The following is a 13,841-nucleotide window of genomic DNA, read 5'->3' as shown; positions in this document are numbered from 1 at the left end:
TATATATATTTTTTAATTTTATTTAGGTGCCCCAAGAAGTACTTACGGTCTTTACATTTTTGCATAGAAATTCTATCACGAAAATATGAGTGGAATTTAGTAGGGTCAGAATAGTTACAAAATAATCTTATAAGATCTCTTAATCTTATTTTTTTTTTTTTAATAATCTTATACGATTTTAAATGGCCATACGACTATTGGTCGTATGACCATTTAAGATCGTATGGAATAGCCTTGCATAAGTAATTTGTTGTGTTATATCATATATGCTATATATAACATATAATATATTATAAGTTATATAATGTAATATTATATAACATATAATATATGTTATATAATATTACATTATATAACATATTTTATTCTACTAATTAAAAAATATTTTTGAGAAAAAATGAGTTTAAGTACTTAATAGTTTTTGTTATTAGCATATCTAATACTTTTAGTTGTTAGCATTTGCTAACAACTAAAACAGATTATTACTTTAATTAACTTGTTCTCGAAAAAAATTTATAACTAATAATACAACAGTGCTCATCTTAACAGTATATGTAATACAAAATATGTAATACAATATAGTATATATGTAATACAATACAGTATATGTAATACAATAAATTAGTTATGCAAAACTATTCTATACTGCAACACTTATTGAAAATTATAAAAAAATAAAGTATTACGGATTAGATAATATAATACTCATAAAAATTTGATAGACTAAATTTTTTTTCTGTTGTTTACAAATTGCAATACAAATACATATCAACTTAGATTAGATTGATGCTCAGCAAGTGATAAAACTCTACAATATAAAATTGGACACAGTTTAACTGTTCAAACATAAATGTTTTAGATCAAGTTCCATCTGATTGATATTGTTTACAGCTGTGTTAACAAAGTATTTTACAATGGCTTCTTTAATTTTTCTACTACTACACGAAATTGTTTGGGGTATCTTTCTTTAGCGTTTTCACTAGTATAATTTATTTTTGGATCAATTTAGTAAAACTTTAAATTTTCAGCACCGAGTTATTTTATGCAAAATTAATTTCAAGACTAAAACTAATACTCAAGAGTCTTTACTCTTTAGCATTGTTGAAGACTATACAGGAAAATCAGTTTCACAAATTTGTACACCTCGTAGAACTAATTTGTGTTTTTGCGTTCTTTTCATCATGTACTGGTGTTTAACTATTATTTCTGTCATTACACAAAAAAAACTAGTAGACACAACTGAGGTGTTTTGAATATAATTAACAATACAAAAACCAACTAACAGTCATATATAACATATATAATACTAAAGTAATCAAACACTACATGCATTTTTTATTAAAATTAAAAACATAAACAAATGTGGATTCTGTAGGCTCTGAAGTCTTCAAATAAATAGAATATTTATTAACTTACAACTATTTTTATACTTCTCTGGTTCTTATAAATGCTCCAGGGTATAGTAGATGTTGTTTTTCTTAAACAAATACATTAAGTACAATAACTTCTACATTATCTTTATACGTAATTTGGAAATCAAATATTGCATTTTTTTTTAAATATAGAAAATAATTATTTTAAATTGGTTGTGATTGCACAGTTGTAACGGTATGGGCAATGTACTTTTTCTTATAAAACTAAAATTCATTATAATAATCAGCTCATCCGAAAGATTTGCCATAATTATATTATTTTGCCACAATTAACAATTAACTTGTATTTTTGTTTTCGCAGACATTACAAAGTTTTGGTTCTGTGTTCATTGTGTTTGCGATATTATGAAAACATTAGATTTAACTGAAAATTGTATTATATTAAAAAAAGTATATTTTATTATTTATATATTTATTACATTAGGAGAGATTTAGGTATTTAAAAAAAAATTACAGCTCAAATATCATTAAATTATCAGAAATTGTTAAGATTTGCGCAAAGCATAATGATGTATTACCTTACCTTACATCACATTCTATAATAAACAGTTTCAGGAAAACTGTGGGTGTTGTTCAATTTATGCCTCTAGATTACAATGGTCTGCGTCAAAAATGTTCCTAGGGTTTTCTTTGGTGATTCTCAATGAAATTTGCCTTCTAAATCCGAATCTAGGATTCAAATTTTTCAATCAAGTCTAGTTTTTAAGATATAGACTTAGGGCTCTATACTACATATAACAGCTTTGTCAATTTTATTGCAATTCCCAGGTGACAGTTGCGTATTAATATATTTGTAAACAGTATCTAAAGTTATTTGTAAAGTTTTATTTATCATTGTCAATTTTTTTACAGGCTAATATATGAGATAAATAAAGTTTATTTCATAAAAATGAATAGAAAATGTAAAAACAGTCCCGAAAAATTCTGCTATGTGTGTGGAAAGGTAACTTTTAGTAATCAGCTATGCCCCATAACTACGTTAGTAAAGTTCCTTCACAGTGCATATTTCGGAAAAAGGCTTGGCGATCAAGACAAAAGTTTTGCCCCACATATATGTTGCAAAGCCTGTGTCTTAGCCTTAAGGCGCTGGAATGAGGGTACAGCAAACTGTATGTCATTTTGTGAACGATGGTTTGGAGAGAAGGCAAGGACCATACTACAGATTGCTAAATTTGAATGACTAATCTTCAAGGTAAGATAATTTCTTAAAAGAACAATGTTTAACTAATCCAAACATATTTAGTTTTTTTATAGTCTAATGAAGTTTAAATTGTTTATAAAAATTGTGTTGAAATTCAAAAAAAAAAATTTAAATTGTATAGAAAAGTGGATAAAAATCTGAAAATAGATATGTGAATTTTATTAGTTGTCAATAAGAAAAACAAACACATGGTGGTGTATCCTGTTATTCTTTCAGCCATTAAGCCATTGCCACAAAGTTCAGGAGTTCCAGTTCCTTCTCCACCTGAGAAACGCGAACTAGAAGAGGATATGGTGCAGTGGCGAATCCAGCATTTTTTGATCTTTGAGATAGCTAACTTTCAGACATGGAGCTAACTCCAAACATTTACATGTTTATACTTATGTCAAATAATAAGGGTTTGCAAAAAATTCCGATGATTGAAGGCTGGGAACAAAAAAGCCCCAAAATTTTTCCTACACCTGCCCCAAACGTGAGAGCAACAAGTTGATGAAATATTTTTTGTATTATTCTCAACTAGACTTATATTCATCGACAATTTTTAAGTTTCATAGTATTATCTCTCAGCGTTCAAAAATTATGACTATATAAAGTTCAAACCCCCCTCAATTTGAGGGGGTTGTAATTTTTATATGGTTTAATTTTAATATTTATATATATATATATACATATATATATATATATATATATATATATATATATATATATATATATATATATATATATATATATATATATATATATATATATATATATATATATATATATATATATATATATATATATATATATATATATATATATATATATATATATACAGTAGGTTGCCAAATTATTAGCAATAGTTTACTTATTTTGTATTTTTAAAGTTTAAATGAATTTTGCGAGAAAATAAATTGTTTATAAATATTTTTGCTTATGTGTTTTAGCTACTTATATCATTATTAATAACAATAAGTTAAAACTGTTACAACCAGTGTAAACGGTTTTAAAGTGCAATTGCATTAGGTTTTATTTTGTTTTCTTAAACAAATAATTTTTTTAAAGTTCAGATTTGTCTAGTTTGTTTTTGAAATTAATAATTGAATCAGCTTCTATTATTTCAGACGAGAATTTGTTCCATGCATTTACTATTCGATATTGGAAAAATTGATATGCGAAGGTATTTCTGCAAAAATGTTTTTTCAGTTTGAATTTATGTTGTCGCAAGTATGGACCTTCTACTGATATATTGACAATTATTCTTCTCTATATTGATAATGGTTTGTAACCAAATTTTTTTTATCACGTCCATACTAAATAAGATTTCCACCTAGTCTCCATTCCTTTAGTGTTGTTAATTTTATAACGTTTAACCTAGTTTTATTAGATAATTTTTTAGTTTTAGGTGCTAGTTTCGTTGATTTTGCTAGTATTATCTCGATTTTATCTATGTTATTTATATATGCGGTAGTGGTGTAGTGGTAAAGCGCTCGCTTCATAAGCGAGAGGTTCCGAGTTCGATCCCCACCACGTCCCTGGTAGTACAGCGCTTAACTTGTTTCTCCGCGCAGCGGCCTTGTTTGTCAAGGTTCGTGTTTCGGATTATAGAGTTGAGAGAGGGTTATAACCACTATTAAGTAGCCTCCTCATCTCATTCTCGGCCTTGAGGAGGTGAATAACAAAAAAAAAAAAAAAAGTCTTGCTGTCAGTATGGAGACCATGACAGAACCGCAAGATATGGATGTTTGAATGTTGTTTAGAGCTCTTTTATTTTATTTATATGCAAATGTTTAATGTTTTTAAATTTTGGCAATGTCGTCTTATCTATCAAAAAGTTAAATTATTCCTTGTCTAGCTGTCAATTGATGAAAAGTATTGTTAGAGTGAGTTCAATTATTAATTTTTAAAACAATTTTTTGCTAGTTTTTCTTGATCAAGACCACCAAAATGTAAGTATTTTGATAAATTAAAATACATGTCTTCAATAGATGCACTATTAAAAACTCTCACTTCAACTTTTCCTGATTCATGGATTCTTTTTGCATTAACTCCAGTTAATGATGAATCGGCACATATCAAAGTTGTTCTTGAGGGCCATTTGTGATTATTATTTTGAATATCAGAGTTTATAACACTTTTCTCGATAGATTTAGTTGTGTAAAAAGTGGCATTTTCAGTTTTTTAAATTTTGTTTTTGAGGAAACTTTTTTGATGATTAGAGTAATCTGCTATTAGCTTATTCCTTACCAAAATTAATTGATTAGGTAGTTTTTTTTTTATTGTGAATGATGGTGGAATTGGTTCATTTATTTGAGAAATAGTTGACTTTGCATATTCAGGATAACATTTTTTTTTTGCCTCATAAAATTTATTTTTTAATTTAGCTGCAAGTAATTGATTATTTAATCTATTTTTTTTATTAGTTGGGTTTATATAAAGAACTTCACTTGATTTTATGATTTTAAAAGGTCTATAATGCGTAACTTCTGTTTGTAATTTGTCATCAATATTCAAATCATTAAGAACCATTAGTCGAATTAAACGATATTTTATGATTGTTAAATAAAATGCGTTTTAAATTTTTAGGTGATTCAAGTTTAGTCGCCGTTGACTTATTTTATTCGTGACCAATAAAAAATAAAATTATTTCCCTTATTTCACTTAACTCCTGTCGTAGGAATGAATTTTCATCTTTTAAAATTGATAAAAAGATTCTTTTCTAGTTTTTGTTTATCAACTTAAAATGTTTTCCAAGACAAGATGTGAAAGAAAATTGCCATCATCAACTTTTTCAACATTGCTTTTAAAATATTTAGATACTTCAGAAAATATGCTGTTAGTATCCGCTCGTTTCTTTCGTTTTTGAATTTGGAGGATAACATTTTTGAAAAGAATTACATGTTCATAGTTAAACTTCACATTAGTCTCACAAAAGTCACAAAGAAAGTTCTCAAAATTATTATAATAGTTTGATGATTCAGTTAAAATAATCTAATCAAAATCTTGGGACAAAACATCCTGTGGCAAAACATCCGCCATCTTTATAATTGCGCTTTGATTTTTCTCATTCTCTATTTTTCAAACTTTCGTCAATAGTATGTTTACTTTCAATATTGCTTTTTATTTATTTCATTTGCAAATCAACAGGAAGTCTAGCTTGTTGTCCATAAACTAGATAAAATGTAACATTGCACTTTGTTCCCAGCATTTTATTTAATTCGTGGTTTACCTAAAAAAAGAACTATTATAAAAAACTCTTTCTCTAAGAAAAAAAGACAAGTTTGCATTAAATTTAAGGTTTCAATTAAAGTAGTAACAAACATAAAAACACAATATATAATAGTCTATATTAAATAGTTTATAGAATCAATCATAACAAATAATAATTATGTTTTAAAATATATATACACCTTTTAAAAAAAAATAATAATAATATTGAAAAAAAATTTTTTATCAAGATCTTTTTGTTTATGAAAAAAGTATTGAATCTTTTTCTGAAATAAAAATAAGAATTTTTTATTGATTTGTATTATTTACATTAACTGTCATTGTCATTGCCACAAATCAGTTCATTCAAAATGCAACCAAAAAAGAAGGATATCAACTTCCAAAAAATGAGAGCGGGTAATGAAGCAAATCGACGCTGATTTTTATAACAAGAAAGATCAAATGGTTTTAGAAATTGTTTCAAAACTTAGGAAGGGAAGAGAATTCAGTACACGTGTTGACGAGTATATAACTGTTCGTCGCCGCCGCTTCTTTGGAATAAATCTACATTGTAGTGAAGAAAATATAACATAAATTAGGGATTATTCGCATTTTTGGGTCGTGCAATGCTGAAGCAATGGTTAAAAGAATATCATATCCCTTGAAGAGTTTTTCAATTGAACTTGAAAAAGATTCGGTAGGATCAACACAAGGTGGTGTAGTAATCAACAAGAAATATATAAAAATTGTCAAGATTATCAACCAGTATTGCATTAATCATGGCATTCACTTGGGAGTAACTGACGCTTTGTATAAGAAATACGACCGAGTTCGAGTGAGTTAAATTCGGACTCTGATGTTAAAGATCAGGTTGACAATTTGGAAAATAATGGCATGGAGGTTGTGCAAATAGATTATTCAGAAGTCGATTTCCATTCTGTTTTGAAAAATGCACGAGATGTTGTCAAATATCTCAGAAATTCGACAGTTAGAAATCAAATACTTCAGTCAAAAGATACTCAAGCATTTGGAGCTGAAATCGAATTTTACCTGAACATTCAACATCGTTGGAATGCTATTCCCGCAATGATTGATCCACTGATTAAAATAAAACTTTGCTTGTTTGAGACATTAACTGAATTAAATATGCTTGATCTGAACAACAAGGTTAATTTTAATGCTTTTTCGATGTTGCAAACTGCCATGGAGACATTGAGAGTCGCGAAAGTTCTACGCTTTTGACTGATAGGGGAAAATGGGGAAAGATGACGAAAGTTTTGAAAAGCACTTATATCTTAGTCAATAAGTGTTCGAATAAGTAAAAATTTATCAAGAAGTGATTAAAAATTATCATGCGCTACTGATGTATCAAAAAAACCTTATAAAAATTGAAAATAGTCTGGAAAAAACTCATTAACCGATGTTACCTCAAATCGTCATCTTGCCCCGTTTGCGGGACAAGATGACGATTTTAAGATAAGTTAATTCCATGATACCATTACTGTCTTAAATATCACGGTATCATAAATTCTAGTTTATAAAATAAGTAATATAAATAGTGGTGTAATTTAAAAATAAAAATTAAGTTTATATATTTATATAGGGCTATGCAAAAAATCCTGCTAATCAGTTCATAGTAAATTCCAAAACAACAAAATAAAGCAAATGTCAAACAAAGTATTTTAATGCGCAATAAAACAATTTAATAATTGCTCAGCTACACAAGCATACAAGAAAATTTGCGTTCAACATATTGCCCACAAGTTAAATGACACCAGTGTTCACAGGATTTACACATATCCCAGTCATCATCAAGCAATGGGTCATTAGGATCACCATAGATAATTTCACAATACCAACATGAAATTTCTTCAGTTTTGTCAACTATATTTAAAATTTAAAATTTGGATTTTTTTTCGCTCTTTTTTTGGCTTTGTCATTTTTCTTTCTATCGTTAGTTACAGCTGTTTTTTTAGGCTGGCCCTTCTTTTCTCTAACAGCTTTCTTTATTTTTTGATTCATCAATTTTTCTTTTTTCTCGAGTGCAGCTAATTGAACTGCAGCTTTAAAAGGGGAACTTGTTGCCACTTCTGCTCGCTTAAATTTTCTTTTACGGCTAGCACTATTTGTAACCCTACAAGCAATAGGATAAGGTCGAATGTTCTCAGGTGATACAGTTTTTGGCACATCGTTTAACTCTATTTGGGTTCTATCAACATTTGCATCTGCATTCAACTGAATGCATTTTGGTTCAGTGTTAACAGTTGGCAATGAAAAAGAGTTGTTGCTGTTAAATGATATGGTCAATGCTGATGTAACTGCATTAAGTTTCACCTTTGATGTTGCCTGTTGCTGGCGATTTTCAACTACTGGAACAAAATATTACAGAAAAAATTATATAACATATGTCATAAAAATCATCATAAAATTTTTTAGGTTAATTTTATGTTATTTCATATTCTATTATTTAGCATAATTGTCCAATATTATAGATAAGCTGAAGTTATTAGCTTATTTAAAATATAAATTGTCAGGTAAAGATTTGTAGATAAAAAAAACAAAGACAAACATTTTTTACCTTTTAGTTTTAAGAAACAAATAAAAAACTGAACTGTTTAAATAATATATAATTTACATACTTATTCCTGATTGATTATCTGATGTAATCTAATTTTTTGGTATTGGGCTATCACTGGTCAATGATGGTGCAAAGTCAGGTAAAGAAAAGATCTGCGGATTGAAGGGCCAGATTCCAGTTTCTTCAAATCCTTTTCTTGCAATGCCAGTTGTTGCTGATCGGTCATATGCATGTCTTACAAGTGCAGGAATCTGTGCTTCAGTGATTGGTCTACCTGGGTGATTTACCATCCAGTTATCACAAGCTTGACTGTAGTTAGTTTTGAATGGTGAAAAGAAGGTAACATCCAGAGGTTGCATCATATGGGTGGCATGTGGTGGCAATGTTAGCATTACAATTGAATGTTTTCTGCAGTATTCAATGGCTGAAAAACTTTTGTGTGAGTTATGGTTATCCACAATTAACAGAACAGGATCAGCAATAGTTGGTTTTGCGTGATAAGCGAAGTGCTTTAAATAATATACAAAAATTTCCTGCGTCATCCAACCAGAGTTATGGGCAAAGCCAACTGAATCAAGTGGAGAATTGTCCAAACAATCATGCCGCATTCTTTTTCGTGGAAAAATAAAAGCTGGAGGTATGTAAGTTTCAACAGCATTCATGCTACAAACTATGGTTACGGTTTTTCCTCTTTCAGCAGGAACAACTTTGCCCACTCTTTTAATGCCTTTGACTGAAAATACTTTCGGGATTATGGTTGGTACAGTGGGTAACCCACTTTCATCAGCATTGAAGTTTCTTGAAGGTAAAAATTTATGCGTTCTCGAGAGATCTCGAAGTAAATCAAAAAATATTGCAACCTGTGGGGAGTTAAAACCTTGAATTCTACCCAAAGACGTCTTTTCAGGAGTTCGTAATGAAATATTGTTGTGGCGTTTCAAAAATCCACTTAGCCAGTCAAGACCAGCAATTTTTAATTCCTTGTTAAAATTATGTAGAACATTATTAAGTTCTGCAAATTCAAATGCAAATTTTCTGAGCTGTACTTTTGTCATACCAAAAAATCTTTTGCTCAACTAAATTAAATATTCTGCAAGTAATTTTTTCGTTTCCCTTGAAAATATAGGACGAAACCTTCCATTGCTGATTGGAAATTGATCAGAAGATTTTTTAGGTAACGCCTTAGTGTTGCTTCTGGAACTCCAAAATTTACAGCAGCTTGGTTCTTGCTGCAAGCATTGGAATTGCAAGCTTTAATAGCTTGAGTCATGTTCTGCATTGTCCAATTTCCATTGGCACCTCTACTTGTAGTTCTGATATAGTTGCGAACCATTTTAATAACTACAAATAACACAATAGTATACAATGAGACTGTCAATATAAACAAATAACAAGCAAATACATGTACCATATTAGAAATATACTTTACACACACACACACACACACACACACACATATATATATATATGCATATATATATATATGTATATATATATATATATATATATATATATATATATATATATATATATATATATATATATATATATATATATATACATGTATGTATATGTATGTATATATATACCAATACATACATATGTATATATATATGTATGTGTATATATACATACATAAATATATATATATATATATATATATATATATATATATATATATATATATATATATATATATATATATATATACACACATATATATATATATATATATATATATATATATATATATATATATATATATATATATATATATATATATAAATATATATATATATATATATATATTAGGGTGATCCAAAAATTACCAAAAAATTTTTTTTTTACTTTTTGTTATTCCTAAGGTCTAAATGTGTTCATTTATGAAAGAAAACATTGTACCAAAAAAATCAGCCAAATCGGTTAATATTTAGAGGTCGCGCTGGGGCGATCTTTATACCCCTCTAAAATTGGAATTTTCAAAAGTTCAGTAAAATATTGACCTTCGTTTTCTGTGCACATTTCGGTTATTTACCGTTCGATTTTAATAAAATAAAAACGAAAATAAAGCTCTTATTACGCATAATAATTTTTGTTAAACAACATTTCCTTTTTAAATGCATATTAAAGCGGCAAAATAAATTGCAAACGAAGCCAAATTTCATTATATTTTATTATATTGGTTTATTATATGGTTTAGTTCAGTTCGAGACTTTATCGAGAGTGTTGTGATTCCTGAAATAAAATTACAATAGTTTATCTATTTTGCTTGATTAATAAGATTAATTACAGTATTTTAAGAAAGTGATATAATTGCGAGTTTCAACGAAACTATTTTTGTTTGGAAATATAGGTGACAACAAAATATATTTTCATTCACACACTGTAATAAAGAAAATTTAAAATGGCTGCAGTCGCAAAGTCAACACACAGTTCTACAGCAAAATGGTTAATTGGTCAACCAATATCAATGCTTTCCCATCTTAAGATTTTGGAAGTATTAAAATGTTTTTTCTTCCACCATGAGGTGAAAGGATTGAGTATACATGAAAGTTCGGTAACAGTTATCAAATCAACTTGTGAAATTTGGGAAAAAGCTAAAATTCCTACAATTCGAAAGGATAATGCAGTTACAAGGCTTGAAAAATTTCATAAAGAATACGGATCTACTAAAAGACAGAAATATGAAATCAACTGTTGCTAGAAGCAAAGTAACAGACTTTAAAAAGAGAATTATGAAACTTTTTGATGTTGCGCCAACTAATGTTTTTGATTTAATAAAAATTGCAGAAGATCGCGATTTCCTCATAGATCAACGAGATGATAGAAACATGGTCTTAGGTTCCATTGATAAAGATGATGCAGAGAAAGAAGAAAAAAAAGTTTGCAGAGAGATAAGTTTGGATAAACGTTTGCAAAAAGAAGCGTTAAGGAAACAACGCTCTGATGAAGTAGTTGTTCTTGAGAATTCAACTTCGCCTTCAAGTTCTGCTAGTAGCGATCATGATGATATCGTAGTTTTGAAAGGAAAAGATGATGTTGCAGAAAGCTCCGGTCTGAAAAGGAAGCGTTCTATAAAAAAAATTATTACCCCTGAAGTTGTCGCTTCCTTAGTTAGAGGAAAAGTAAGCAATCGTGTGGCAATGCGAACTATAGCAGCTACAATGCAAAGTTTAGGAGCTCCGATTGAAGAGTTCTCTATATCTGTTACTACTTTTCATAGGGCAAGAACTGATTATCGTGAAACTCATTACAATGAAACGAAAGAAAATTTCAAACAGGATGTACCTCTCGTAGTTCATTGGGATGGAAAAATGATGGCAGACATCGATGGTGGTGGAAATGTTGAGCGTTTGTCAGTTTTAGTAACAGAGTGTGGTGTTGAAAAACTTCTGGGAGTGCCAAAACTTCCTGATTCAAAAGGAGAAGCCATTGCTACTGCAGTTGTAGCCTCCCTCCATGAATGGGACGCTTCGAATCTTATTAATAATCTCTGTGACATGTCGTTTGATACCACAGCTAGCAATACAGGATCTGAGAAAGGTGCTTGTAATTTACTTGAAGAAAAATTAGGAAAAGAATTATTGAATTTAGCTTGTCGTCATCACATTACTGAAATTGTTGCAGGATCTGTGTTTAAAATTTATTTTCCAATAACGTCCGGAACAGATGTTGCTATTTTCAAACGATTTAAACAAGCCTGGAAAAATATCAAGAAAGATGATTTTAGCCCAACAGTGCAAGATGAAGAAGCTGAAAGATATCTTTCAAACGTCTCGATTGAAAAAAAATCGTCTATAATTAATTTCTTAAAAAAATGTTTGCAAGACTCACAACCACAAGATGATTATAAAGAACTTCTTGAATTATGTCTAATATATTTAGGAGAGCAACCTCCTAGTGGAATAAGATTTAAAGCACCTGGAGCCTTCCATCATGCTCGGTGGATGGCAAAACTTATTTATTCAATTAGAATATGGTTATTTAGAGATCAGTTTAAAATGGTGCAACATGAATTAAACGCAGTAAGAGATATTATCATGTTTGCTGCGTTAATATATGTTCGACAGTGGTTTACTGCACCACTCAGTGCCTCGGCCCCATTTAATGATTTAGATTTTCTAAAAAATATTGAGGAATATCTTGAAATGAATGAAAATATAGCGACCGCTGCAACCAAGGCAATGAAGCGGTATCTATGGTATTTAAGTGAAGAACTTATATCTTTGGCCTTTTTTAGTGATGATGTAGAGATTGAAGTTAAAAGAAAAATGATAACTGCCCTTCAGCGTCAATGCGTAGACAATAATAGGCCATCAAAGAAATTAGCAGATATTACAAATGTAATGAGTAAATCCCTTGAGGACTTTGTAACGTGTAAATCACTTTCATTTTTTAATTTCTTAAATATTGACATTTCCGTTCTTGAAGAAGATCCTTCAAACTGGAAAAACAATGAGTCGTATGCCGACTCTAAAGAAGTAGTGAAGTCTCTTAAAGTTGTTAAAGATTGCGCCGAAAGAGGGGTGAAGTTAGTACAAGACTTTAATGCTGTCTTAACAAAAGATGAAGAGCAGCAAAAGTATGTGCTAAATTTAGTTGCAGAAAACAGGGCTGTCTTACCAGATGCAAAAAAATCAACATTGAGTGCTAAACAAACCAGGCGACAATGAGCAGCTGTTGTTGTTTAATGTTGTTTAATGTTGTTTAATAAAAATTATTATGTGTAATAAGAGCTTTATTTTCGTTTTTATTTTATTAAAATCGAACGGTAAATAACCGAAATGTGTACAGAAAACGAAGGTCAATATTTTACTGAACTTTTGAAAATTCTAATTTTAGAGGGGTTTAAAGAACGCCCCAGCGCGACCTCTAAATATTAACCGATTTGGCTGATTTTTTTAGTTCAATGTTTTCTTTCATAAATGAACACATTTAGACCTTAGGAATAACAAAAAGTAAAAAAAAGTTTTTTTGGATCACCCTAATATATATATATATATATATATATATATATATATATATATATATATATATATATATATATATATATATATATATATATATATATATATATATATATATAACAGCACTACTGATGAAAATAGTGAAAGGCCTCTAGTGCTTTTTTATCATTTATATATTTATTTAAAAGAAATAAATCTTTTTTCAAATTTCAAAAATTCAATTATTGTTTTTTTTGCTTGGCATACCATTTTCTATTATATTGTTTATTATCAATTTTGTAGTATATATATATATATATATATATATATATATATATATATATATATATATATATATATATATATATATATATATATATATATATATATAAGTATGTATGTATGTATGCATGTATGTATGTATGTATGTATGTATGTATGTATGTATGTATGTATGTATGTATGTATGTATGTATGTATGTATGTATGTATGT

This window comes from Hydra vulgaris, chromosome 04 (assembly GCF_038396675.1).
Source record: "Hydra vulgaris chromosome 04, alternate assembly HydraT2T_AEP".
In the NCBI taxonomy this organism is placed as follows: domain Eukaryota; kingdom Metazoa; phylum Cnidaria; class Hydrozoa; order Anthoathecata; family Hydridae; genus Hydra; species Hydra vulgaris.
This window is presented reverse-complemented; position numbering follows the sequence as displayed.